Below are 27893 nucleotides of genomic sequence, written 5' to 3'. Positions count from 1 at the left end.
GGGATCACTTCATGGAGTCCAACTTGAGATATAGGATAGTTTTTATTTCGATTTGGCACCCATAATTATTTTTATTTGCAATATTTGTTTTATATGGACATATTTTCTATGAGATAATTTATTGACGCACGGTTTGACGGAATAATTCTGGATGTTATGAAATATTATTGAGAAATTCATAAAAAAAACAGTATTTTACGTACAGAACAACGTTTGTCGGGTCAGCTAATATTTATGTATATAGTTCTTTCTTTTGATAATATGATAAGTTCCTACTCTATAGTCATTGCCGGATTAACCATAAGAGTAGCAATTGCTAGAGGGCCCAGCGCAAAAAGGGGCCCCGAATGTTTAAGCCCACTCGTACCTAAGTGTAATTTTTATTTGAGTGAAACTTATTAAGATGTGGTATATTGAATTTACCTGGCGTCACAAAAATGTGACACGTTAGGTGCAAGTTTTCCATCTAAGAGAATCCACTTCAGACACTCGGTAACCGACTATTTCCAATATAAATCAAGGGGTCTTTGAAAGAGTTTGCTACGGGCCCCGCGCTTCTTAAGTCCGGCACTGTCTCTAGCAGATATATGTTATAAATAAGTAAACCTTTTTACCTATACTTACTTGAATATATTTACTAATTTAAAACGTATAGTAAATTGAAAATTATACTTGTTTGCTCCTATATTTTTACCATTTTTTTTAGTAAACTTAAATAATTTAGTAATACTTGTTTTCATACTTTTTTACGTAGGAGTATGAAGTAGGTAGTTACCTATTTACCGGAATAAATAATAAGAAGAATAAATAAAAAAAGAAGTAAATTATAATATATTATTTTAGAGCATTAAAAAATGTTAATATAGGTTTCGGTAGAAAAAAAAATATCTCGAATGATTTTTTCATCGGATGCAGCAGACCTGGATATAAACCTACCCTATATCTGAAACAGCGATTCGATTTCGCAGTATTAATAAATAAAAGGGATGTTAATTAAGTAATTGACTTGTATCAGAATTGAGTATTAGATTATATGCAATGATTTCCAAATAATTTGATATTGAGGGTAGTTAGCGTTTTTAATTTTTTTTTTTCGTTTTAATAAATTACCTACTAGATAACAGATACATTTTCTAGTTTAATAATATAAGCCAATTTTTGGTTCTTATAAAATTTCACATAGTTGAAAAAACAGTCAATTACATATCTTGTAGTGTTGCTATCTACAAAATTCTACCATAAATATCTACTCAAGAAAATATTTAAGTATTCTAATTGGATTTGGTTTCGCTTGGTTTTTTTTTACTTATAAACATACATTAAAATAAAATTATTTTTTGTTCACAAAATAATTTTATTATTGTTTTAGAAGCAATTAATTATTTTTTTGATAGCGATGTGGTATGTACCTAAAATGTGTTTTGCTAATAATTATTATTTTATCAAAATTTAAAATTAGTAGGTACCTACCTACACGTGTTGCCTAATGCATTAAATTATAAAAATATATATCTAACTTGAGTAATAGGCACCTAAATATTCTTTGCAGTCTGTCTCAAGTCAAAAAGAGTAGGTATATTTTATGTTATGTTATATGTACCTAGAGATCCAAAAGTGAGGTCGATTGAAATGCAATTCTATATTATCTATAATCCACAGTGAGAGACAGATTAGATAGGCACTGCCCTATTTACAGATAACAGCGCCCGATTTCACATTATACCTACATAATAGGTATAAGTACCTACCTAATATTTATTGTCTTAAATAATATTAGTACTAAATACCTCATGGATCATAATATTTTGAAGAATTTCTTGAATGATAATAAAAAGTGACATTAAAAATAATTGCAATAAATCGAATTTTAAAATTTTTGACAGCTCTTCGAAATTTTTGACACACGGGGTCAGTGGGTTTGAAAATTAGTGGAATAATTAATTTTAAATATGTTTTTATTTGTTTTTAACCCAATACAGCGTTGCAATATGTAAATCATTCGTACTTTTAAGTTGTGCTGGCTGTTGGTAGAATTGTTAGTATCGTGTCGGAAAACTCCCAAAGGCGCACAACGATCCCTGCGTATGGCAACACTGACACGCAAATTTCGCGCACTTTTCAAACACAAATCTCTTCTACAACTCAGCGCCTATTAGGATTAATTAAAAAATTCGACATTTTCAATTTTTTTCTTTATAATAAACACATTTTACACACACCATGTAGAGGGGTCTGTGATTCATGGGTAAAATCAACAATAAACCCTTTATTACCGAAAAAAATTATACTTTTATAAACTATATGGTTATATTAATGAATTTATAAGTTAATTTTGTTGAATTGAATAGAAAAAAAATATTTTGGAAAATAATAACAAGTAGTAAAAATCTTTTTTTCATTATAGCAGGGATGTAAGCATGATGCAGACTCCGATTAATACTTATTTTTTTTTTATATTTAATACATTTTAGACAAGATAATGTTAATTTTAATAAAAAGGCTTATTAATTATTATTATTTATTTTGGATATGTACAATATTCTTTTCTCCATATGTAGTAGGGACTTAAGTAAGGCACCAAATTTGTTCATTTGGTAAGAAAATTGAGTGCCTTAGTTCAAAATTAAATTTTATTCTAATAGGCCTATTGTGTTTACCTAAAATAATATAATAAGGTTTTATATTTTAATAAAAATCAAACCCACATAATTATAACTGTCCAATTTATATGATAAATATTATAAGTAGGTAGTTTTGAAAATTAGATAGGTTCCTTCAAAACGTTTAAAAATAAGCGATTTTTTTTTTGTGGAGTTTTTTTTTTAATTTCTAAAAATAATTTTGGTGTAGGTAGGTGAGTAGGTACATACATACCTACTTTTTCTATTGATGGTTTTATTGACTACCAAATTGCTAAGTTAGGTAGGTATTTTTGAAATTAATAAGGATTGGTAGAGTAATTTGTGTTTAATTGACTTGTACCATAGAAATAAAGTATTTTTTTAGAATAACTATATAAATATGGTTAAAAATAATTTTTAACATAGTTGTTTTTATGCTGATAGAAGTCAAAATGACTGCAGAATCAATAACTATCCATAAAAGTACTAACAACAATAAGTTATGGTTAATTTAAGTGGTTAACAATAATACTTAATAACTTTTTAGTTACCATTTTACTTTTATTTATACACTTAAGTATTAGTTAATGTTACTAATATTAATTTAATGTAAAAAATTATTTAGAAGGTTGGTAGTTTTAGACTTTATTAGACCTACTTTTAAAAGAGATTTATCATATAATTATTACTATAAAGTAATACAACTTTTATTGATTTCATTTAATACTTACTTAAGTTATGAATTATTTTATTATTAACTAAATTTATACAAATTATCATGCACTTATTGCTTCCATATTTAAAGGGAATGTGTTTAATTTGGTTTTTTCAAGCTAAAATTGTTAAAATAGTTTACTTAGATTGTTAATAAATGCATAAAATGCAAAATTTCATAATAATGTAACTGTTTGAAGACATTTCTATAGGTAACTTATGATATTTTATGTAATTTTCATATTACTTAGATATTTGATAATTCAACTTGATGTGGCTTTACTTTATTAAGTAGATGAGCAAGCCAATAGTTTTTTTTACACAACAGACAGATAGATAATTAGATATAGTTACTTATTCTAAGAACAAATCAATATCTGGTATTTTTGGTTGGTTAGCTTATTGGAACTTTAGAGATATTAGTTATTTATTTAGAAAGAAAAAACCTAAATTTGTGAAGATAATGGCTATGTTTCAATTAATTTTATTCAATTGATTTTAAGTTGTTATTAGATTTTCATCTACAACATTGTACATGTACATTTCTTTTGTACATTCAGCTGATGTATGCTCAGTGTAGGTGTATATACATATAAGTAGGTTGTTGAGATCATTCAGTAATAATCACGAGCATTGTGCATGTCAATTTTTCTGGAAAAATTGTCAAATGTAGTACGTAGTCGCGGTGCGGGCCAATGTGCGCGGTGCGACGGAAAGAACGCGCCGCGAGTAATTTGCGAGCCGGCGCGCCTGTGTGCGTGCGCCTGTCGCGATCTGCGCGCGTGTGCGTCACCGGCGAAGGTCGAATATTTTGTGTCCCTACTCCTGCCGCTCGCCGCCCGCCGCCGCACCGCTCTAACTTAAGCGGCAGCCACGCGTGCGAGCGAGACGGCTAGCCCTCCGCCTCGTGCTCGCGCGAGTCTCCGGCGGCGCCGGCGCGGCCTGCCCTCATCAGTCTCCCCGCGGCGGGGAAGCAGTGCGCGTGTTTGATCCGCGTCGCCCCGACTTCCGTCCACTTCGTCGCACAAGAATATTTTTAGATAACAGTGCGAATAATTTATGAGCGAGTTAGTGATCGCGCGCGCTTTTGTGGATCTGGGGATCGCGTGCGGGCCGGAGTTGGCGACGAGCGGCGCAGACGTCCCGATAGGTAAGCTGCGCCATTCCTGCGTCGCGCCGGGCGCCGCCATGTTCCGCGGGGACGTCACTTCCGAGCCGGGGCCCGTCGGCCGCCGCTCCGGCGCAGCCGCAGGTCAATGAGCGACGGCCCGAGGCTCTCGATTCATAAAATGTCGGTCGCTCCATTCACCGGACGGTGCCTCCGAGTCCGTCCCCGCGGGCGCCGAGTCTCGGCACGCAATCCTCACCGGGTCCGCACTCCGCCGTCGTTACCGCCGCGGCCGGTCGCTGCTCCTCACTCGTGACCCTCGCGTCTTCGAATATTCATGTCTCTATCGATAACATCCTAACCTCTGACTTCTTTTTGTATTATCGCGCTGTTTAGTGAACATCGCTCGTTATTGCCGGACTTCGATCAAGTGCCCCGAGTGACGTTCGTCACAGTTCTCCGACATCCGTTTTATGTGATTATTGTGTGAAAAGTGAGTTGCCGCAGTGAAACTTTATCGACATGTTCGTGGAATTTCGCGGATGGCGTAAGATTAGGAATAATGTTTAATAATAACTGTATTGTTCAATCAAGAATTTCAAAGCACGAATGGGAATCAATAATGCGGATATATAACGGACATATTTTTAAATAATTTTTTGGCTACCCTCATTTTGGCGGATTTTTTTTTGATAAGAGCATGATATATTTTTGAGAGTGAGTTATTGGTGGGCGATAGATTTAATTTGGCATGAGAAGGTAATGCATGGAACAATGAGATGTGTACTTATGGCAGCTAGCGGCGTTATCGACAGGACGTACGTCATCGGTAGAGCATGACGTATGCTTGCCTCTCGCTCGCACCCGCACACAATCTAGATTTGTTTTACTTTACTTCAGGCACCCCTCTCTGTTCATTGCCCTCGTCTACAGTAACCCTCATTTAACTTCACAATAATAACATCCGATTCATTTTGTCTTCAATCTTTCTGTGTCCGTAAATTATTACGTCTTCCTAAATTTAGTTTTATTCGAAACTTATGATCTGTTTAACTGATATAATTTTCATACAAGAAATAAAAGCTTAACATTCTGAATAATCTACAATTCACGTAAACATGTATTATCTCTCAAAAATAATTGTACTTTAGAAATAATATCTTATTTTATTAGGAACTTAAATAGTTTATCGTCGAATTTATTTAGTACTTAATATGACTTTATTATTGAAAGTGTTGCAAAAATTTCCGTTTGAAATTACGGAAATATTTTCGTTTCAAATCAATTCCAAAATTAAATTCGATGACGCGGGCCCAGTTAACAAACGAATCATATTTTCTGCTTTATTGACTTGATGTGACTATTTTTGTGATCATGAGTCAGTCTACGTCATAACATCTCTGGGGCTGAGTCATCTTATGACGTTGACAGCACCCCATGGCAAGACGGTTACGTTATACGGCTGTGGTTATGATAGTTATGAAAGACGCCTACGGCCACTGCGCAGGCCTAACTGAGCTGTGCGCCTCCGCTTCCGGTCAACGTGGGCGCACGTTTCATCAGCACTTCCTCCCACAATCACGTTCACAGACTATCCTTCTAATAGGAATTTTGATAAACTCACGCATGACAACAAACTGAGTGAAACGGAACGTGTTTCTATATTATCTGTGGCCGTTGGCTGTATCGTGAAAGAAAGTAAGAACAGTGTGGGTGAGATTGCATGTCAAAGCCGTTTCTCAGCGTCAGATAAGGCATTAAGGGTCGCATAACAAAAAGCGATCATTATTAAGGTTTGAAGACTGCACCGGCGCCGCTTCGGTCCTTCCCAGAAATGGGGTCATTCTTATTTCGCACTGCTTATTCATGAGTGTTTTTTGCTCGGCTTTATTTAGGAGCGGTGTTTGTGTGAGCTTCAAGGAAATTGCTTATTGGGTTTCGAGGAGCTTATCTTGGATCGTAAGCTCGGCAACGTCAGAAAAGAACTGTGTACCGTTAGCGTCTAAGAACGCGGCGAACCGCATTCCTTTCCCGGTTACAACTTATAAGTACCAACCTAAGCATGGACTGTGACGTCACAGAGCTCCATCTCTATCATAGATAACGCCTTCGCAACATTCAATAGCAAAATGTGTAATCTACGTGTGTTACAATTTATACAGTTATTTTATTTAACCGAACGTTAATTAAAAATAAATTATGTCTGTGACGTTGTGTTGCTTGGTAATTGTTAACCGTTTATAATACGCATTTACATTTATATTGTCTTATGTTTTTTATTATTATTATCTTAGATATAGATATTTATTAACAATTCAAACAAAACAAGTTAAAATTATAAACAGTTATAACCTAATTGAGATTTGATAAAATACTTTACCTGTGTTTATATGAATACTTTTAAAAATATATCTTGTAACATGTTATATTCTACTGTATCAATTAGTTCTAAAATAATTTAATTTAACTAAAAACAAAATACAATGAAATTTTTTTTTATAACTATAACATTAAAAAGTTCCATAATTCTAAGAAAACAATGATAGATACTAAATTACCCCACCCATAGTAAGTACCTACGAGTATAATATAAATAAGAAATGGCAAAATTATATAAACAAAAAGTAGGTAATGTTAATACGCCACAACTAATGTTTGTTCCCAGACATCTCGTTGTACCCAATTCCCACAGATTGTTTTAGCTCTGGGAAACCTGCGCGCCACCTATTCCCAATATAACGCTAATGAGCATTTTGTTTACATTATGCTAATTAATTATCTGTTCGTAAATTTTCAGTAGTGGCAACATCGCGGACGTCTGTCATTGTGCCGATATTTGACTTCCGTGGCTGAATGAGAAGACAACGGGTTTTGGTGCGTATTGAAATTATAATAAATATAATTCTTATATTTTAAGTTTATAGGTACATAATCTAATTGGATATCAATTTTGATTTTTTTTAAGATTTATAGTTAAATATGAATTGGCTACTGGAAATAGGATATAAGTTGGTTCGCCTACAGGTTATTTATTACAATAGGTATATAACTAAGTTTTTTTTTAAATTAATGGTAAACATAGATGCGAGTAAATTTTTTTGTTGATGTCTGTATTTTTGCGGTTTTAATAGGCTCATTATTTTAATTTTTCATAAATATTTAAATTACTTAGGCATACTTTTACAACATAGAAATGTGTTTATTTTTATCGAAAATAATTTCCTACAACTTGACTTTAAGACTAGGTATTGATGAAATATTGAATTAAACTTAAATAGAGCGTGTTTGTTTGTGTTCGTTGGTTTGGCAGTAGGAGGCCGATCGTGAGCCGCTATCGAGGGCAAAGGGAAGTTATAAATCTGTCGGCGCAGGCGCACAATACTGCGATAAGGTACACCTTACGTCCGTAACCCACACCCCGCGCGCCAGACCCTCCGCGATAATCTACTCCACACCTTTTCCTACCAAAACACTAGACTTACATGCTCTTTGTATGCTGTACCACAGAGTAAGTATTGTAATTACAGAATGCATCGCTTACTGTATAATTGGGTATTTATGTATTTATTTCAATATAATGTGTAAATAGTTTGGTTTTAAACATCTTGGTTCTATTTTTTATGTTTACCATATAACTAATCCATAGAGTTTATTTTTAGTAAATGCAGTTTCTGCAATCTGTTGCCTTATGTGTGTCCTGGGAGAATTATAATGTTATTTTTTATATATCAAAAGTACAAAATATTCTATTATTCCTGCATTAGGTACATGAATATAAATATACCTACTTATATTTAAAATTCGGCCTTGTCAACACTATTTTCTTATCGACTAAAAGACTTACAAATCTGCACTTTTTCTTCAATGGCAAGTTATACATGTGTTAATTGAGCTGCTCTCTTTCTCGTGCTTTTGAAAATGATTTTTAATAAGACTATGTACTGTGAAATCTCAATCCCAAATATATTGTTTTCTAGAGCACTTTTAATGGGCATAGACTATAGACACAAACGTGGATATATTTTTAAAAATTATATTTTAATAAATGAAATGGCAAATTAGATCGTATAGCTAGCGCGACTATCCGATTGATGCATATTTCATTCATAAATGCAATTATAAGGAAATTTTTAAGAGATTATTGTAATAAAATATAATATAAGCAATTCGTGTTTCAAAAGCAAAAATGTAAAGCGGTATTTCGGTGAAATATCTCGGAACCGAGTTATTTGTAGATTTAGGTATTTGGCAACGTATTTAGTTAATGGGTCGGCTAGTGATAATGGCGACTGGGTACGAATGAAGTCGTACTGCGAACCTTATCGGTCATCGACCTTCACACCTAAACTGAGCCTCAATCTCGCGGTTGTGTTCATGAATTTCAGGGGCCGACGATATCATACTAATTGTGATATTTAACTAATTATTACTCTAAACCAATCTTACACTTGTAGAATATTATGTAGACTACACATCTGTCAAATGTATCAGATGTATATGGAATATATAAATGGAATTTCACATCCCAGAGACTTCTCAAATTCAAATATTTATTTTTTCAAAATTGAATTTAAATTTAACAGAAACTATCCAACCATTCGAAAGTTTATGCCTCAGATCTGAAAAAACGGGCGCAAAACCTCAGCTGGTGTCTTTTTTTTATAATTTAATAGCCTGATTGCTCCATTCCCAGTCTGTGGTAGCATTAAGAAAGTCATTTATGTTATAGTAACCTTTAGCACAGAAACTATTTTTAACAATTATTTTAAATTTCGTAATACATTTTGTTTTGTACATTTTCTGGGATCATGTTGTAAAAACGCTATACATCGCCCAACAAAAGACTTACCAACCCGACTTAAGTTTATGTTTGTCAACTTTAATTAATCGAATACCTACGAGTATATGACTAGCTTTTGCATTAAAATTATGTGTTTTAACAAGTGAGCCCAAACCGACTTTAGCCTGTGCATTTTCTTATCATCATCATTACATTAATCATCAATGAACAATCAACCATCATAAAGTCAAAGTCAATTTATTCAAATAGGCTCGTCAAAACATTTTTTAATCGTCAAATATATCTTCTACCATTACAACCGATATGAAAGCTGCACATCATGCGTAAAGATAGTTCAAATTATTCGTAAAATATTATGTTTACATGTTATATAAATTAATTTCAGTTGAAACAGTACAAAATACGGAGACTAACTTTTTAATGGTATCATAATTAGTTATTCTCTGTGATCTACAATGCCAAATTTATTGTTAACACGATCTGGTATCATCAACATTTACCATATAGATTAAAAGTGATCAAAACTTCCAAAGCAAAATATTTAATATTATAATTTGCGTTTCTATTAAAATTATTACTTGTCCTAAAATCAGCCTAAATTGAAGCTAAAACGGTACATAATTTTAGTACCTGTTACTGCTATCGTTAATTTCCCCGCCAACTATAATCAAATATCGAATTAGCAAGTCATAACAACAATATTATTTTTCAATAAGTCATTGGTCTAAAACATTAATTATTATTGACCCATTTAAGCGCTATGTACACTACACAACATTGTGAAGAAATATCTGGACGTCAAGTAGGCGCCAACGAGACCTTGACCTGACACCCGTCACCCGCGCACAATGGACTATTCTACGACACCCGATCTGTCAGTGTCACGCGACCACAGACTATGTATATAGTGGACGTACACCTACTTCACCTCCCACTGTCGCTGTAGGCGGTAGGAAAGGGTTTTTATGTTAGGCAACCCTTTTCGATTATGACTTATTAGGTATATTATACTTGATCGTTAATAAAAAGACAACATATAGGTTATTGGACATTTACAAAAAAAAATAAACAGATATATTATATGAGATTTTTTAACGTTTTATGTAAGATTTAAAACTTGCCTCCAAAAGTTTATGAAAACACAATTTGAATATCTATTTATTTACACTTTATATATATTTGCATAGTATTGAATCTCTGTAATGTCATACCGTTGTATTAAGAACAGGTTGCAAAACAATTAATGCATTATTAATTACAATAATTCATATCAATTCATAATCAGGTTATTTTGTTCCAAATGTTTATTGCATTGCATCCCTAGTGACAACGGCGACACTAATTTCTACAGGCCATATCAGCATATTGACTTTTTTCGATAATAGTCTTGTCACGGTAAAATGAGTCGTGTTTCTATGTACACAGAGGCGACCGTGACGACACAACCAACTGAATTGGGGGACGGGTCGTGGCCTAAACTGTTGAATAATACATGTCGTGAACCGTGGCTTGGCGCCACTTCATACACGGCCAATCTCCATTATGCGGTCTGAAGTTTACATTTGGCTTGCTCCTTATAATGTATGTACTATGACGTCATACATTCGTTATTGATTCTTTTCCTGAGAGGTTTTTTTTTTATGTAGAAACTGAAAATTGCTTTATACTTTACAACATCAAAATGGTTTGTGTTACAAGTGGCCCCTCAAAAACAGTCAGCATGACTGACCGCAAGAAACTAAAATCAAATCCCTCTTTTTTTTCGCTGAAATCCAGTTCCCATAGTAATGATTTCAATGCTAGTAGCATTGAAATTTTTACCTTATCTGTACTAGATTTTTTTTCTGAAGTCTCTTGTAGACACCTGATACCTTGTGGGCTGTAGCCCCAGTTACCCTCCCCTAAATCCGGCTTTGCTAGTGATATAACTGAACTACAGATTTTTTTTTTCATTAGCATCTTGTCATTAAGTGCCAAGCGCAATTGCGGTCCACACAGAATGTTAGGTTCTTTTAAGAATCCTGAGTGACGCTGTATTGTAATTATTGAAACCTGCATTATGCATGAACCTCTAAACTGCATATGAAGTCCTGGTACATAATGCTAAGATGGCACATGATTTCAACCTCTATGAAAGATATTACTATCACCGCTACCATATTTGTTTTCTCCTGGTGTCTATGTCTATATATTAAAACAAGACAATCTCTTCTACAACTATGATCGCCTGGTACCAAAATACTTTATAATACTTCATATCTCATTTTCTTCTACGTTAGGTATGAATTTATGTGTCCGTCTTTTTATTGTCGCGCTTTTTCGTTTCATCGACTTTCAAATCACAACGACACTAAAGAAGTTTTCACTTCAAAAATAAGAGGACATAGCAGAAAAAATTGATCTAGGCTTCAATCCATCGTAATAAATATCTATTATTCCTATTTCAAATAAGTACAACGGCAAATTTCTCGGTATCATAATTTATAGTATATGTACTCCTTTTGCGTAAATGAATCGCCGCGTCATTCGACACTGGAATTTGTCGTCCGGTGCATTGATTATGAATCACGTAGATATTCGAATGGAATGCAAATACATTTAATTTTAATTCAGAAGTGTATTATTTACAATACAGACTCAGATACGAGCACTACTCGTATTAAACTAGCCACTCTTGTTTGGATGTGGCAAAAGTACTAACTATTGATTCACTATAATTAACATAGATGGTAAATTATATTAATAAAGCTATAACTTATAACGTAATCTTTTAAAAGTTATATAATCTTTATATCTTCACTAGTGGGAGGCTCCTTTGCGCAGGATGCCGGCTAGATTATGGGTACCACAACGGCGCCTATTTCTGCCGTGGGGCAGTAATGTGTAAACATTACTGTGTATCGATCTGAAGGGCGACGTAGCTAGGAAAATTACTGGGCAAATGAGACTTAACATCTTATGTCACAAGGTGACAGAACGGCACTGCATTTTAATAGGAAAGGCGTATCAATTACCATCAACTGAACGTTCTGCTCGTCTTGTTTCATAAAAAAATAGATATTTATTATCATCCAAACATTATAAATAAATGTACCTATACGCAGATATACCTACCAATAAAACAATTTATTATGATAAAATATGTACATATATCAGTTAATAATAAATTCAATAATACTAATTAATAATTATTAAGATTCTAATTTAAAAACCTACGACACCTTAATTAACGACTCGTACGTAGCAGCTCGTAGCAAAACCGTAGCACTTAATGACCATTTTCAAAATGTACATTTGAGGCCTAGAGTAAAAGTGACTTTTGACTTCTAAAATATATTGTTTGATCGGTTGCAAAAGTTAATATTATTATAAGTACCTACACAGTTTTTTTATTGTTCTTTTGGCTATTTCTTCCCCGTTTTAAGTTTTTGTCTTTAATTTTATAAAACTTGACTTCTTCATTGACTACCGCGAGTATCACAAATTTAAATAAAATTATTTTTAAAGGATTAAAACATAATAATTCTTAGTTTCAAGGGGACTGAAAACGTGTTCTGCAAAGAAAACGAAACGTCGGGTTAAATAAAATAATAATGATAAAAATTTGACTTTTACGCAAAAACCTAATGTAACATTGGTGTTTTTTTTCTGTTTTGTGGTATTTAATTTGGATGTTTCAAACAAACAAACTAGACCAGAGAAAAAAATACCAGCTTATTTTTAAGTCAACTTTTTCTGGCAGTTGATGTGTTATCAACTAAGGTTATGTTCAGATATATGCGACCACACTACAGTGTGTCGTCAATTTAGTATACTGTGAAGCTGTTCCTTTATAGCCAGTTATATTGGTTACTATTTAAAACGGAACGCAAAAAAGGGAACCGTCAAAGTCAGCCGAATTTTTTGACGCAGCAATCAAATGGGTGTAATAAAGCTTTCTAGTTCATTAAAAAACTGTTGTTATTGTTTATAAAACGATAGGCACTCGAGTGGTTTTGACTAATCACGTGATCAAAGTACTGCGAGTACCTTACCTCGAAAACGTCAGTGCTCACAGTAGAATATGGCGGCGATTTATACGTTTTATATTTCCCTAGGGTACTGCGGCAGTATACTGGCAGTCCATAACGGAACGAATTTTTCTACAGTTATTCTACTGTGCAGTGCTCGTAGCGCATATCGGAACATACCCTTAGTCTGTGTAACTCGTACAGATTTAAATTAACTAGTGAACAATTAATAACGCATCATAAATGCGTATCACACACCGGCAATAACGAGTCTTGTACTGTCGATGTCTCATACATATTAATCATGTCTAAATCGTGACATTTTACAAATCTACCCTCAAACACGACTTTTATGTCAATCCCACTTTATTCACTATAATTGCTATCCTGTTAAAGGACACAACAATCGTTGTTTTCCATGCAGTTGAAATTTGTTAATAAATTACGACGGAAATTTATTGAATTACGTGTTATTTTGCAGAAATCCATAATTATTTAAGTTTTAAAAGTTAATCTGAAGGATTTGGTAGTCTAGATCAGCCTAGCAATAATTGTATGAAACGGGCATTCATTGATAGATTGACAGTTGACGTTGTACTGTTCGCTTTCAAACTTAGCCGGATTATACTTCGTCGCGATATTGTAATTGCTATTTCAAACTTATGTCAAATGACGTTTCATACTAAAATTATGTAGTATTTATATCCTCTTTGGTCTACATGCAGAATGTACATACGGCGTAACAACTCATAGAATTCTATCGCCATAAATACTAATGTTTTAAAAAATTGATCGAGAACGGTACCTTCAAACTTATGTTTTTTTTTATGTTAATATTATTGAATTATAACTATATAATGTGTGTTAATGACGCAAAAATATATTAAGTCAAATTTGCATCATAAACATGTTAAAGTACTAATTAAGCAAAGAATGTGTTTGCACCATTTGATAATTTTAAGATGACATCATAACTTTAACTGCTAACCGCAACCGTCGATTCTTGGCCGGTTAAAGCTAGCGAGCAATTAAAATATTTTCACTAAGCCAAGGAATACGATGGTGCAACACATTTCACAGTCTATGTAACAGTTAAATTAACTCTTAACGTTAAATTTGACTTAAAACTTAACTACAACAGCTAATATGATGCAACTAGACCTAAATTTAATATTGACAATCATATAGTTATGTGTCAATTTATTGGCGAATTGTTCTGTGCAATGTTAAAAAAAAATACCACAACCACATGCTAAGACTCCACTTCTCCGTTATCTATCTATTATATATATCGCACAATATCTCCCTAACGATCAAATTTCAAATGCGGAACTCGAAAACCAACTGATCCCCTTTTAAAGTTCCTCCAACGAATACATAACATATCAATTACAATTTCCTCACAAAACGGAGCTCGCAATTTTAATATACATAGATAATTAATGTGTTATTTTCGACGCTCGTTGGGAACCACAGAGCATAGCGCATCAAAACACGAATTATGTTAAGAAATTAGATAAAGGGCAGATAGGATAACGTTTATTAATTAAGAGGCAAGCTTATTAACCTTATCGCCGCACTCGGTAGCCGGTACGAATAGCGGATGCCTGAATCAACGGAATGGAACAGGGACTTAACGAATTCTATAAACGTAAAATATTACGAGTTTTTTTTTTTGAAGTGAAAACTTCTTTAGCCGATGAAACGAAAAAGCGCGAGGTTTGGTACCAGGCGATCATAGTTCAAGAAGAGATTGTCATATGTATGACGCGAGTATAACTTAAGATATTCTGACGTTATGCGCATGACGTATTACTACATAGACACCAGGAGAACATAAATATGGTAGCGGTGATAGCAATGTCTATCATAGCGGTTGAAATCATGTGTCATCCTAGCAACATGTACCAGGAGTTCATACTTTATATGCACGCAATCCCAGATTCACACGTAAGATATTTTATTAATGGAATGTGAATGCCGACAAAGCCACGCGTAACAACTAGTATATAATGAATAGTAAAGTTTTATTTACATATCTTTGAATCGAATAAACTCAAAAATTACTTGGCCGATTTTATTGAAATGATTTTGCAAGTAAAATGCTATATTATTACTGTTAACATACGCTATATTTTATTAAAAAAAAATAGATTCCAAAAAATATTATTAACATAATATAAACAACGTAGCCGATATTAGGTTGCTAGACTTTGCTATAAAAAAATTGTAAGGCTTTATATTATTTTACTTCTCATATTATCTAATTTAGCCCGAGCTAACTCAGGAATTTTTTCTGAGCAGGTTGTTACGAGATGTTTATATGCATGTACTCAGGCACCACTGCACATTTTTGTAAAACTTTCTTACTTATAAAAAAACTAAACGGCATATGTATATTTCAACAGTGAGAAGCTCCTAAAAATTGGTTCTATCAAGAATCCTGAGCGGCTCTCCATTGTAATCGGTAATATCACTAATTCCATTAAAAATGTTTTTTTACTCCGGTGGTCGAAAGTTAAAATTGAAACGTTATTCTTCTTACGTCATATATATTAAATGCTTAGCGATTTTAAACTCAAGATTAAACATAATAGAGTCTACTTCAAACGATATAACCACGCTGATAGAGTCATTAGATATTATGACAGAGTATCAGTTGAATTAATACCAATAGTTAGATATTAAACGGTCCGTATTTCTGTTGGTTCGGACATGTATGAGTCAACCTGCTCGTTATGTTTTTAGTCGAGGTGGTAATAAGGCGTTGATATATTGTAGGCTTTCATTTCGATTATTAAAGGCTTTGATAGGAATGTACAATTTCGTTTGTTCGGGATCAAGCTCAAATAAGAACACTCACGACTACTGTATTACTTAACCTCTTTATTTACACTCAAGTACACTTTTTATAATATATCCCCAAACTCCATGTATATAAGCTTAAAAGAAATAAATAAACTTGCTCTTACCCTTACAATATAGGGATATTAAGTATTAACCAGTGTCAACGCGACCCAAGTAGAGCCTAGCGCCATCTATTATTCTAGTGCGAGAAACAATACTAATTGAACAGGGTTGGTTTTTGAATCTATAGCTGTACGTCTTTTGACGCGTTGGGGAATTATTAACAGAGTAAATTTAATTCAATAAAGTAAGTTAGTTAGGTAGTAGTTAGTAGAATAGAATAGAATAAAAATCTATTGATAACAAACCACCAAACGATTATTAAATAACAAACCAGAATTAGTAATAAATTCTTAGAACTAACTAATAAAACCAATTAAATAATACAATTTATTACAAAAAACGAAAAAGTTCTGTGCGGCAGTTAATGTCACCAAATGGAGCTAACTCAGTAATATGCTTCACTGGCGTGGCGCCAATGTTGCAATGGTTTTCAGTAGCGCCAATATTATTAAGAGGCATAAAAGGCATTTATTTTCTCAAAATTGATTCCTTTAGAATTATTTTTGATGTCATTTCTAATATACTAGATACTACTACCGCTTCGGAAACAAATGGCGCTCTGAGAGAGAAGAAGCGGCGCAAGAAACTCTCCCAGCATTCTTTTGTTGCGCTCTTTTCTTTTGAGCGGCTCTACAATTGCGCTGTTTGTCGCCTTGAGACAAGATGTCAAGTCTCATTTGCCCAGTAATTTCACTAGCTACGGCGCCATTCAGAAACACAGTAATGCTTACACATAATCCATAATCTAGCCGGTATCCGGTGCAAAGGAGCCTCCCACTGGTAAATTCTAGGGTTGGTTCGCTGTCGGGTGAGACACCTTAACAACAGTTAACGTCACAATACGCGCCAGGTCGCTCGCGCTTAAGTTTACCATCCGTCCGGATTAATCCGGAAATTTCCGGACTTTTTGACTCTAATCTGGATTTTGCCCGGATCTCTAGCTGGAATATAGTAATTATACTACTTTTTGAGTTATATCAAATGTGTCGAGAATCGAAATCTAAACGACTTCAATTTAAAAGTCCGGATTTTTATCGAAATGTCAAGTTTTTGTCAGGACTTTTCGAATTACTTAGTAGTAACACTACTCGCGCGCAGCTTTTTGGGACTAATTTTAATTTTGATTTCGAATTCTCTCATAGATATGTAGATCTGATATAAGAATGATTTGTAAGTATTAAATTGGATTAATAGTAATACTTTATTACTGAGTTAAAACACAGTATGATAAGTTGTACACACGAGACAGTAAACAGGAACAAACGTGGAACGGCAACTGAACAGTTGTTACATCAAAGTAGGCAGCGTCCTGCTTATAAATAGCGCGTCCCTTAAGGCGCGGGCGCAAGTTTCCGGGATGGAAGTGTGTTTCCGGCGCGGGTCGTTGACGCGCGTGCAATGTCGTCGCATTCCCCGCCGCGACGTTTTCGAATAGAGGAGCGATTATGAACGTCTGCACTGTAAGGCCCTTCGTACACAAGGCTACTCAAATCTTCGATACCCCACTATTCTAATTTGGTCTCTAACTGACTACCGCTACACAAATTCGTAGAAGTTCGTACACAGATACGCGTCGCTTGTGTGTCCCTGTATATGGAATAAGTAAATCCAAAAAAATCTTTTAACTCTCGAATTAACCATCTGGTTGTTGTATTTTTTTTGTATCTACAAACAATCTGCACTATTTCTCTCTATTTATATGGATGAACCCAGTATCTTCTATTATGACATTTACTTCGATTTCAAGAAAGATAGTCTATTATAATGTCATCGTCACTTGTTTCAAACATTAATTCAGTGTTGTGTGTAGGTACGGACCGTACGCTACCATATATTCGTGACATAAGATTACAACATTGCTATCGAAGCTTTACGTAGCCTTGTGTACGAAGGGCCTACGATCGCGATCGCGAACGAGCAAAGTACACGCGTCTTGGGCTATTTACGAGCAGAGCCAAGCAGACCGCGCTTAGATACAGTCTAAAACTAGGCCCAAAGTCGTCTTTACAACCGGGCAAATGAGAAAAAAATATATTACAAAAGTATAGTGCTGTGTGTATTTATCGATTTTATTAATCATTTCAAATTAAGAGCCGTTTAGTAACATAATTAATATTTATAGTGTTCTTTCTTCCGGACTTCAACGAAACAAAATTCTGCTTTGTAACCACTTAAAACTGAAAAGTTCCTGAATTCCGGCATAAAACCGGAATTATGAAACATTGACAATTCGATTGAACATAGCTATAAGTAATTATTATTCTTGAGGTCTTATAATTTTTAGTCAATTGGCGTACGTTTCAAGTCACTCTAATTATTGTAATATGTCAAAGTAGCTGATTAAACTCGTAAGGTTGATAGTATAGGACTTGTCATCTGAGTGTACTCGGTCAGTGAAAACCCCGCTTTAGCAGGGAACATACTGCTCTCTGTCTAGAGCTAGCAAGCTAATTAAGTAACTGACTTCCTCTACCTCCTTGGGAGAAATAAATATCGACGCCATTGTGCCATTTTGCGCAAGGTGGCATTGCGCGCAATTTATTTTTTCAAACACAATTTTTTACAATTTTTATTAATATAATAAGCCTGACGGCAGCCTCTCCATTCCCAATCTGTGGTATCATTAAATAAGTCATTTATGTTTTAATAAAATTTACCACATAAAACGCCTTTGAACAATTTTTTTTAATTTCGTACATTTTCGCATAACAAAGTTGAACATTTCCTGCTACTTCCTAATTCAACTTAACCGAATAGTAAGCATAACTAGTGTAAATACTATAAACTAATATCAGATGTGTACAAGTCTTTAATAATTGGTATTTAATAAAAATGTATGTAAGTACACAAATGTAAAAAAAAACATTTAATCAAATGTCAAGAAAATCCCTGCTGAAGCGACCGCTACATACTGACAAAGATATTAAACCCATCCTTACCTTTTTTCAGACTCGATTTCATACCTAAATAACCGCCTTAGTAATTGTTCTAAGCAATACCTACTCTCAACATTGGATCTGCAATTAAATGGCCCCATAACTCTTTTTTTGCGACCACATCAAATATCCCACACAAATTGCCATGAGTAACTAAAGCAAGTACTAAATCAAAATTATTTCTATCGTAGACCTTTCTATCTGCAATATATGTAATATATTTCCGAGCAGCTCTCTAAATGGTAAACAATAACATTGAAAATAAGACCACCAACGCTTTCTGATAATAATTGTTGTTGAGAAAGTCACCAATATAAATATTTATTAAACAATGTATATCTTAATTAACCGATCATTTGCATTGCTGTTTGGCTTGTCATTTGTTTTGTCTTTAGAAAAAGCTTTCTTTCTTGCTCTTTAGGGTGCAGAAAATAGAACACATTTCTGCTTTCAATGTATCTTAACTACAGTTTGTATGAATATGCCACTATTAAATGAAAAGTGACATAACTTTGTCAATGTCACTGAGTATGAAGTCATTAGTTTTGCAACGAGCCGCTTAGCGTTGCTTCTGTCAAATGTCGGGCCCCTGACAGAAGTGGCGACTACAAGTAGCGGTGGCCGCCGGTTGGTCACCGACAAAGCTGCGCCGTGTTTGGTCGCGGCTGAATAAATTCGGAGGGAGGCGCAGTGGAATGCGGTCGGTAGGGCGGGGGGAGCGGGGGGAGCGGGGCAGGCAGCCGCCGCGCCGTGCGACTGGCGCGCGCGCCGCTGTCCCACGGTCGCGAGTGTCCCCCGCCGCCCGCGCGCCGCTCGCCGCACACTTTCTTTCGCGCCATAAAGGTCGTTTCAAATATTTCGGAATGTTGTTTGGTGACATTTCACCCGTGAGAGGGCGCGGTACGTAGCGAACATCACTGTCAAATGTCAATTTATCTACAGAGCGGGCCGATCTCTTGATTCCCACACGATGCAACGATTCATGCCTGTATGATATCGGGAAATCCCCGTGCGAAAGTCGCACGCTGTCAACATAATAGTTTAGTATTGTTGCCGTAAATACATCATAACAACCTTATCGATCCGACAAATTATGCATTTATCTTTGATGACAGCGAGCGAGGAACATCGGCGACGAGTTCACATGTCCGATCTGTCGTAATGTCGGAACACTGCAAATTTATCACTCATCACCTATATTGATAACGATTCTTGTTTGTGAACACTTGAATTTAATTATTTATTTTAAATTTATATCAATAATCATTTAAAATGATGAATGCATACATTATCTATATCATAAAAAAAAGTTTGACAACAAGCACTATATTCGTATCTAAACAAAGATAATAAATTAATTAATTATCTCAACGTAAAAACATTAATATTAAAATAATGATTTATAATATAATGCGTTATTAAAGAGACACTCCTTAGCAAATCCTCCGCAGTCCGGCGAGCTTACTTCGTCTACTTTCCACGTTCATGTGTGAACCGAGTTTCTCCAATTAATAGATTCGTTCCAATAGCAAACAGAGAAAGCTGTGGCCGGCGGGTCAACGTCCGGCGGAATCCACGCCAACCGCCGTGAACTTTACGAACAAAATGTGGCGTAACGCTCTGAAATTTCAAAAATTGCGCTCGAGAGTTTCGTCGGCGCTCGCTGCTAAGTGAGTCGGCATGCTTTATTGAGTCGCGCGCTGGTATGAATGGAATGCGGCATAGGTTGCGCAAGCGCTCCGTGCCGCGGAATGCGGCGGGCGCGGGCGGGGAGGGAGGAGGGGGGGCCGCTGCAGCCTGCGCCTGCGCCGGGTTGCATCTCGCGACCGCGGCCATTCACGCCGCCGCGGCCGCTCTCGGCGAAATTCCTGACCGTTAGAGGCGCGGAATGGTCGGCCCCGTGTATACCTGCGCTCCCAGACACCGCACCTACCTCCCAACTGCCTGCGGAAACAATTTATTATTGCCCAGCTATATATCACACTATGATACTACTAGATCGGGAATGTGGGGACCGCCCTCTGGCTATTTAATAATTAATTAATTTTATTGTTACGATATTTTTATGAAAAAAAAAATTAAGGTGATTTTCTCGCGCCTTCTCTTCTCAGGTCGGAGGGATGGTTTTTCGAATGGGCGGTAGTTTTAAAACTACAATAAGTGATTTTAAATCGTGATGTGATATATACATAAGCTTCAAGACTGCACTTACCTAGTGCTTGTCACAATCGTAATCAAATATTAATTTGAAAAAGGTTGTGCCTAAATGATCCTATAGATTAATTGCTGCAGTGTCTAAGACTTTCTTATTGAAAAGGTATCTACTCTTTGTTGTTATCTATGGTAATGTTAACATAATTGACGATTAAGATTTTTTAGTTAACCGTCTACATAATGTGTAGCTGTTGCGCCTGCAGACATCTTGCTACTAGGGCGCGAACGGTTTCCGAGATGAACTGATAACGATAAATACGTCTCACCGCTAACTGTAACTACTTTTTATTATACGTTAGTTATACATAACGTTTAATGATTCAGTAATATGTCATTATCATCACTGATGACTGACGGTGTCGGATTATTAGTCCGACTTTGGCGGATTATGAACGAGATCCCTCAGCTCATAAGGTCCTCTAGGAATAATACTATCCCTTCGAGTCGTGAGGTTGTTCTATTATTAAACAATAATATTTGAACTATATAAAATTTATGCGTATCTTGTTTGTGCGATCTAAAATACAACTAGCGCCATCTCTTATCGACTAGCAAGCAAAAGAATCTATACAAATGAAAACTTAACTTATTAAATCTGGACACATAATACAATGAGTAATTATAAAATATATAATAAGTATATCTATTGTTCGACATCAATACATCAAATTCTTTATCTATATAGGTCGAAAAAAGATATATGTTACTTCGGAACATGTTGGGTGAGAAGAAATGTCAAGAAGGCACTGTTTTAATTCAACTTTTATAGCACCATTATTTCACTTTTTATTTTAATAATATTACAAATTTATAAAACAACGATGCTAAATAAGTTTTCATTTTAAAAACCACAAGATTTATAATTGAGAACAGTAGATGAATCAATCCACTCATATGATTAATCTATATATCTTACAATCTTCCAATGCTCGGTATATTCACAAGAAGGTTAGTAGAGGACTTTGAACACGTTTTGCATGCCTGATAAAATTCTTAAAATAACATTTACTGTAATCAGTAATCAGTCGGTTATCAATCGCCATTGCGTAAAGAAAATTATGTAAAACTACATACCTATGTTGTTTCACTTAATTTGTATTAGTACATACAGACTACCGCAGCTCAATTCGAAGCCCCAACCCCCTGCTTATAAGAATAAAATTACCAATTATAAAAATATTGCAGAAAACTACATCACCCACTGTACAATAAATTTGGAAAACCCTAAAAACGTCGCATAGTTACATAGTACAAGTCGCAGAAAATAAGTATGTAGGTTCCTATATGCCTACGCAACTATTTAATAAAAAAAAAAATTAAAAATTCTGACAACAAACTGGCATTTCGTTAGAATTCCGGACTTTTTAGTTGATCTAGTTTAGATTTGATTTCTCGTAAAGGTAATGACTTACTTGATTTAAGTTAATATGTCTACCTACATATTTTATATTCTAATTAAAAATAAAATCTGGACTAGTTACAGAGCCGGATAAAATCCGGACTACAGTAAGTCCGGAAATGTCCGGATTAATCCGGACGGATGGTAACCCTAGTTGAAATTCTAGTGTTATTACTACTCTTTGTATAATTATTTGTCTGTGGTAAACTGAGTTAAGTTTTTTTTATCCACCCTCATAATGTTCGTTTAATTGATGTTTGATGATAAATCGTGCCACTGCTGTCATCATTACATTTCGACTTTTGGACGGTTAAGTCTATAACATTTACAGTTAAAGTATTAAAATTAACGTAAAAATTATAAAAGTGAAACACACCTATATCAATAGCATTATATTATAATTCTTATTTGTTAAGCAGCAACTACTATTTCGCTTGCCGTAATAAGTGAAAATTTTACCGTGTGGCTTTGAATATTTCTTGACACATTTTGTGTTAAATAAGAAAACATACAAATCTGTCCGCGGCTGTAGCGACCTCGAATTGTAAATAATTATTCGGTAAGTAAGAAATATATGTAGTTATTAATAAATAATTGTCATTGAAAGAAAATTTTATAATTCAATTTTAAATATCTGCACGAACGTACTCATAATAAACGGATATCTTTAAATGTATGTTAAGGTAATCAAATAATATTTAATTAACAGAATTGAATGCATTTTTACGTCTGACCACGTGGTTATGATAGACAGTACCTAAATATCAAAGAGGATGTAAATACTACACAATAAGCTGCGGGACTGCCTAAGTAAAAGTGAAATTTACTTTAGTATGAAACGTGCAGTCATTTGACATAAGTTTGAAATAGTAATAACAATATGGCGATGAAGTGTAATCCGGCTAAGTTTGAAAGCGAACAGTTGCTTAAAACGTAGTGGATTTCGGCTGTCTCGTCTTTTACAAGATTAAAGCCGTCATCTGTCAATCTATCAATGACTGCACGTTTCATACAATCGAGTGAATCGCTTTTTTCTTAGAGAGTTTCGCTAGGCTTCTACGTATGTTCTTTGGGCCTTTATATCTGACTAGCATTTAAAGGCGACTTCGTCCGCACTTACCAGTTATACCATATTAGTTGATTTTCTAATGCTACCACATGCAAATATATACAAAACAATCATATAGGTATGTCTCGTCGTTCGTATTAAACGTTTTCGTTTTACAGTTTTTTCCGACCTCGTAAATCCGACTACCACGAAAAAGCTTTTTCATTTATCTATGACACACAAATAAAGTGGCTTTCTATTTGTTGCAGAATTTTCAAAAACAGTTCAGTAAATCCAGAGATAACCTACATCCTCACAAACTGTAGCTCTTTATATTCAAACATTTTTATCAATACGCTTATTGAACGTAACAAGTATCTCCCATACGAAATAGTAGGTACGTCTCAGATCTTGGGAGAATGGGCAAGAGAAACTCAGCGGGCTTATTTTTTAAATTTCGTGCAATAAAACTGATTATTAAATAGCCTGAGGGCGTTCGTTCCATTGTCAGTCTGTGGTATCATTAAGAAATTACCACACACGTTTTTTTAATAATTATTTTGAATCATGTTGGAAAAGCATAAAAAATAGCATAATATTCTTTAGTATTTCTACTTTAGTTTGACGACAAAGCTGTTAGTGTGCGAAGGAAATAATGTGTTAAAACACAATATGTGGTGTAGGTATGTGTTAAAATTGACGGTATTAGTTGTCTGTGGTCGTTGAGCAATGGCCGCCAGTGCACTATCAATAGGCGCCGCGCCGCTCGCCCCACATATTTGTCGCCGTCGCTGCCATTTCACCAGCCACATTCCGATGTAACAATTGTGCCAACTGACATCCTACATACTCCTACGAATCTTCGTTTCCTTACGGATACTTGAACAATGGCAGGAAATAAGCGCAACTCGTGAAGCGGCCCGGCCGGTTATCGTGAGTAAGCCTTGTCAAATGTTACACTTCTGTGCTATTTCCCATAGTTGTCAGAAATTAGAGCAATTGTGGAGGACGAAGTACGCGGTGTAGGCGAGGGGGCGGAGAAGCGCGCGAGGGGGGGTGGACGGCGCTTATAACACGTGTGGCCCACATAGTGTGCCTCCATTGAGCGCGTTTGGGCATTACGTCACTACAGCGATAGCCTTGCGCACACCTGCATGTCCCAGCCCTTCCAACTACATGTCACCTATTTAACACTATCTGACAGATTACACCAGCAACGTTAAGTTGCACCAATAATTACTTACTTCAGCTCTGTTGTTGTTCATGAAAAAAAAGATTGTATAATATTACTTATTCGTGCTGTATACCGATGTTTTAGGTCATCTATGTAGCACAGTTGCAGCCAGTAGGTACGTAACCTCGGCAACAATACCTTTCCCACATAATGCATATCTTCCGCCCATTACTGCAGCCTAATAGTCGTCATTTAGAGCACTCGGCACTCAATAGCCATTTAGATTTCTAAACACGCTCCCATAATTATTGTATTGCCGATGTTTTTATTAAAAATACGTGATATAATTGCCCGGACTAACTCCCGCGCAAACCCAACAAGGCTGTGGAGCATTTCGCGCCATTTGTGGTAAACTTTGCTGACGACCACCTAATTAGTGTTGACTATTAGTGTGGGTGAGCCCGCATAATACCAAACGCCCTGTCGGTTTAAATATTAGTCGGAGTTTTGAACGCAATTATAGGGTACTTCTATTGCGTTGAATTTATTCTCTTTGTATCGTCCATCAGACGACTAACTCTCGAACTCTATGCAGTATTTTTTTTTTATAATAACAGGAGGCAAATGCCCAAGAGGACATTCGGCAACATCAGGATAAAGACATGCCTTTAAGTTGCTCCATGCTTGATTGCGAGTGGTAGGGATTCCTAGAAATAACTTCTAGTATTAATATTGTAATGTTATGTTTCAGATCATTGGTCAGGCAGCCTGCGATCGCTGAAGCCTGAGTCATCATGATGTCATGTGAACTGTTAATGGAAGCGACCTAGTCACCGCGTCCCATTCCACGGCATTTGTTAATCAAGCGATGACAAATACATTCATATGGGATTCGAATTGGCAACTTTGAAGCGTCGAAGACGTTCGCGAGAAGAGAGAAGCATATGGGGAATATAGATGTACGAGACTGGTTTTCATAATGATTTGACAGATTGTTGATTATTCTGAGATCATTGTGAAAGCTGATTTTGTTGCTATTTCGTCGGGTCTGCCGTTGAAGATGGAAGAAATACAGCTGACATACGCCGTTTGTCTATACAATGCCTTGATTTCTTAAATTATCCTATTAAGTAATATCTTGCCTTTCTTGGCGTGCGTCCGTGCAGTCGCTATGCCAACTTAATGGCCGACAGGCTTGCCCTGCATGTTTCAGTATGACAACTGTATCTGTTATTCTTACTTAAACATTTTATTGAGTTAAAACCTTTAACAACTACTAGTATTAGATATCCTACTATTTATTTCCAATTAGATATAGATTAAAATTCTTCAGTATAAAAACCTTATAATTACGTAGGTATATATACTTCACAACTTTTATTATTGTATAAATTATTAAAAAATCAATTAGATTGTCCATTACTTATGTCCAAGATTGGATTATGTAGGTACCAGCTTCTAATTGTCGTTATAGTAGGTACATATCAGCCATTACATGTTTGGTTTTTAGAAATAATTATGGCTCAAATTCACCCATCCAAGTTGCTTCAAAATTATGTAATAGTAAATTCAATAGTAATACTTATAATCATGGGTTTTTTTATCATTCATTCATCATCAGCTGGAAGACGTCCACTGCTGGATAAAGGCCTCCTTCAAAGATTTCTATGACGAACGGTCCTGCGCTGCCCTCATCCAACGTATTCCGGCGATCTTGCCCAGATCGTCGATGCATCTTGTGGGGTGCCTACCAACACTGCGTCTTCCGGTAGTGGTCGCCATTCGAGGACGTTACTGCCCGATTTATAATGTACAATCATAGGCATAAATTTTAAGAAATATGTTAAGGAACCCTTATAATTTATCTAAACTGCGAATAAATTAGGTATAGGTTTTTTTTTTATAATATTTTTTAACATACAATAAAGTTCACTTACACTTAAACACACACACTTAAACTTTAGGAAGCTTATCTGTGTGTGAAGCCGCTTAAAATTAAATTACATAATATTTAAAAGGAAAAGAGAAATTATTTTCATTTAATACAGTATTACAAGATGTTATTTTAAACAAAGTAGTATCAATCAAATCAATAAAATGCATAATAAAAAATAATTATCAAGTAAATGTTAGTAATTACAAATTAGTTGTCTACGTTTAGGTATAAGTATTAAATGTAAGAATTTTAAAATTATAAGTAGTTATAGTATTAATTGTATATCAAAGTTCATACTACTTTAAGCCCTTTTAATATAAAAATAAATAAATAAATTTCTAATGTCCTTATGTAATAATATTTCGGTATACATGACTAATTTGTAATATGGGTTCATGCGTACCTATACCTATACCATATACCTACTCTTATTGTGCTATTTTTTAATAAAATATGTAGTACTTTATAAATGATCAAAATTAAATGTTATTTGATAACTTCGCGGTTTTTTTTAATGAATTTAATTTTGTCTATATATAAATGATATAGCAATATTTTTCATGCTATATAGGTGAGGTAAGTATACAGGTATTAATTATTAATATAAATATTAACAATTTGTTTTGATTTTCGTTAATGTTTGTACTTAAGTCAAAATATTGCTAATAAGCTATTTTGTTCATAATTTTGTTATTGTCTATAGATCTGATCACCCCAGAACACGATTAAATTTAACGGATTTTTTAAAATTTATTAGGTACTATTTTATGCTATAATTTAAGGTATTTATGTTATAAATTAATCTAGTATCTATGTATGCGATGTTTATTAATTTTGGGCTGACGTTATAAAAATTGTGTAGGAAGCACAGTTCTAAAACGAGGGAGTAGTATTGTCGATATCGCGTCCTCACTCACACACTCATGGATCGTATTAGAGCTGCGTTAAATTAAAACGGACTC

General features: G+C 34.9%; 1 long non-coding RNA gene across 1 annotated transcript; it reads left to right on the top strand.

Moving 5' to 3' along the window:
- Positions 1 to 4306: 4306 nt before the first annotated feature.
- Positions 4307 to 27428, top strand: LOC126972517 (uncharacterized). The gene is made up of 3 exons (XR_007731148.1): positions 4307 to 4485; positions 7241 to 7317; positions 25747 to 27428. It is a non-coding gene; the product is annotated as an uncharacterized LOC126972517 (long non-coding RNA).
- Positions 27429 to 27893: the final 465 nt, after the last annotated feature.

This window comes from Leptidea sinapis, chromosome 26, assembly GCF_905404315.1.
Source record: "Leptidea sinapis chromosome 26, ilLepSina1.1, whole genome shotgun sequence".
Lineage (NCBI taxonomy): Eukaryota > Metazoa > Arthropoda > Insecta > Lepidoptera > Pieridae > Leptidea > Leptidea sinapis.
This window is presented reverse-complemented; position numbering and strand designations above follow the sequence as displayed.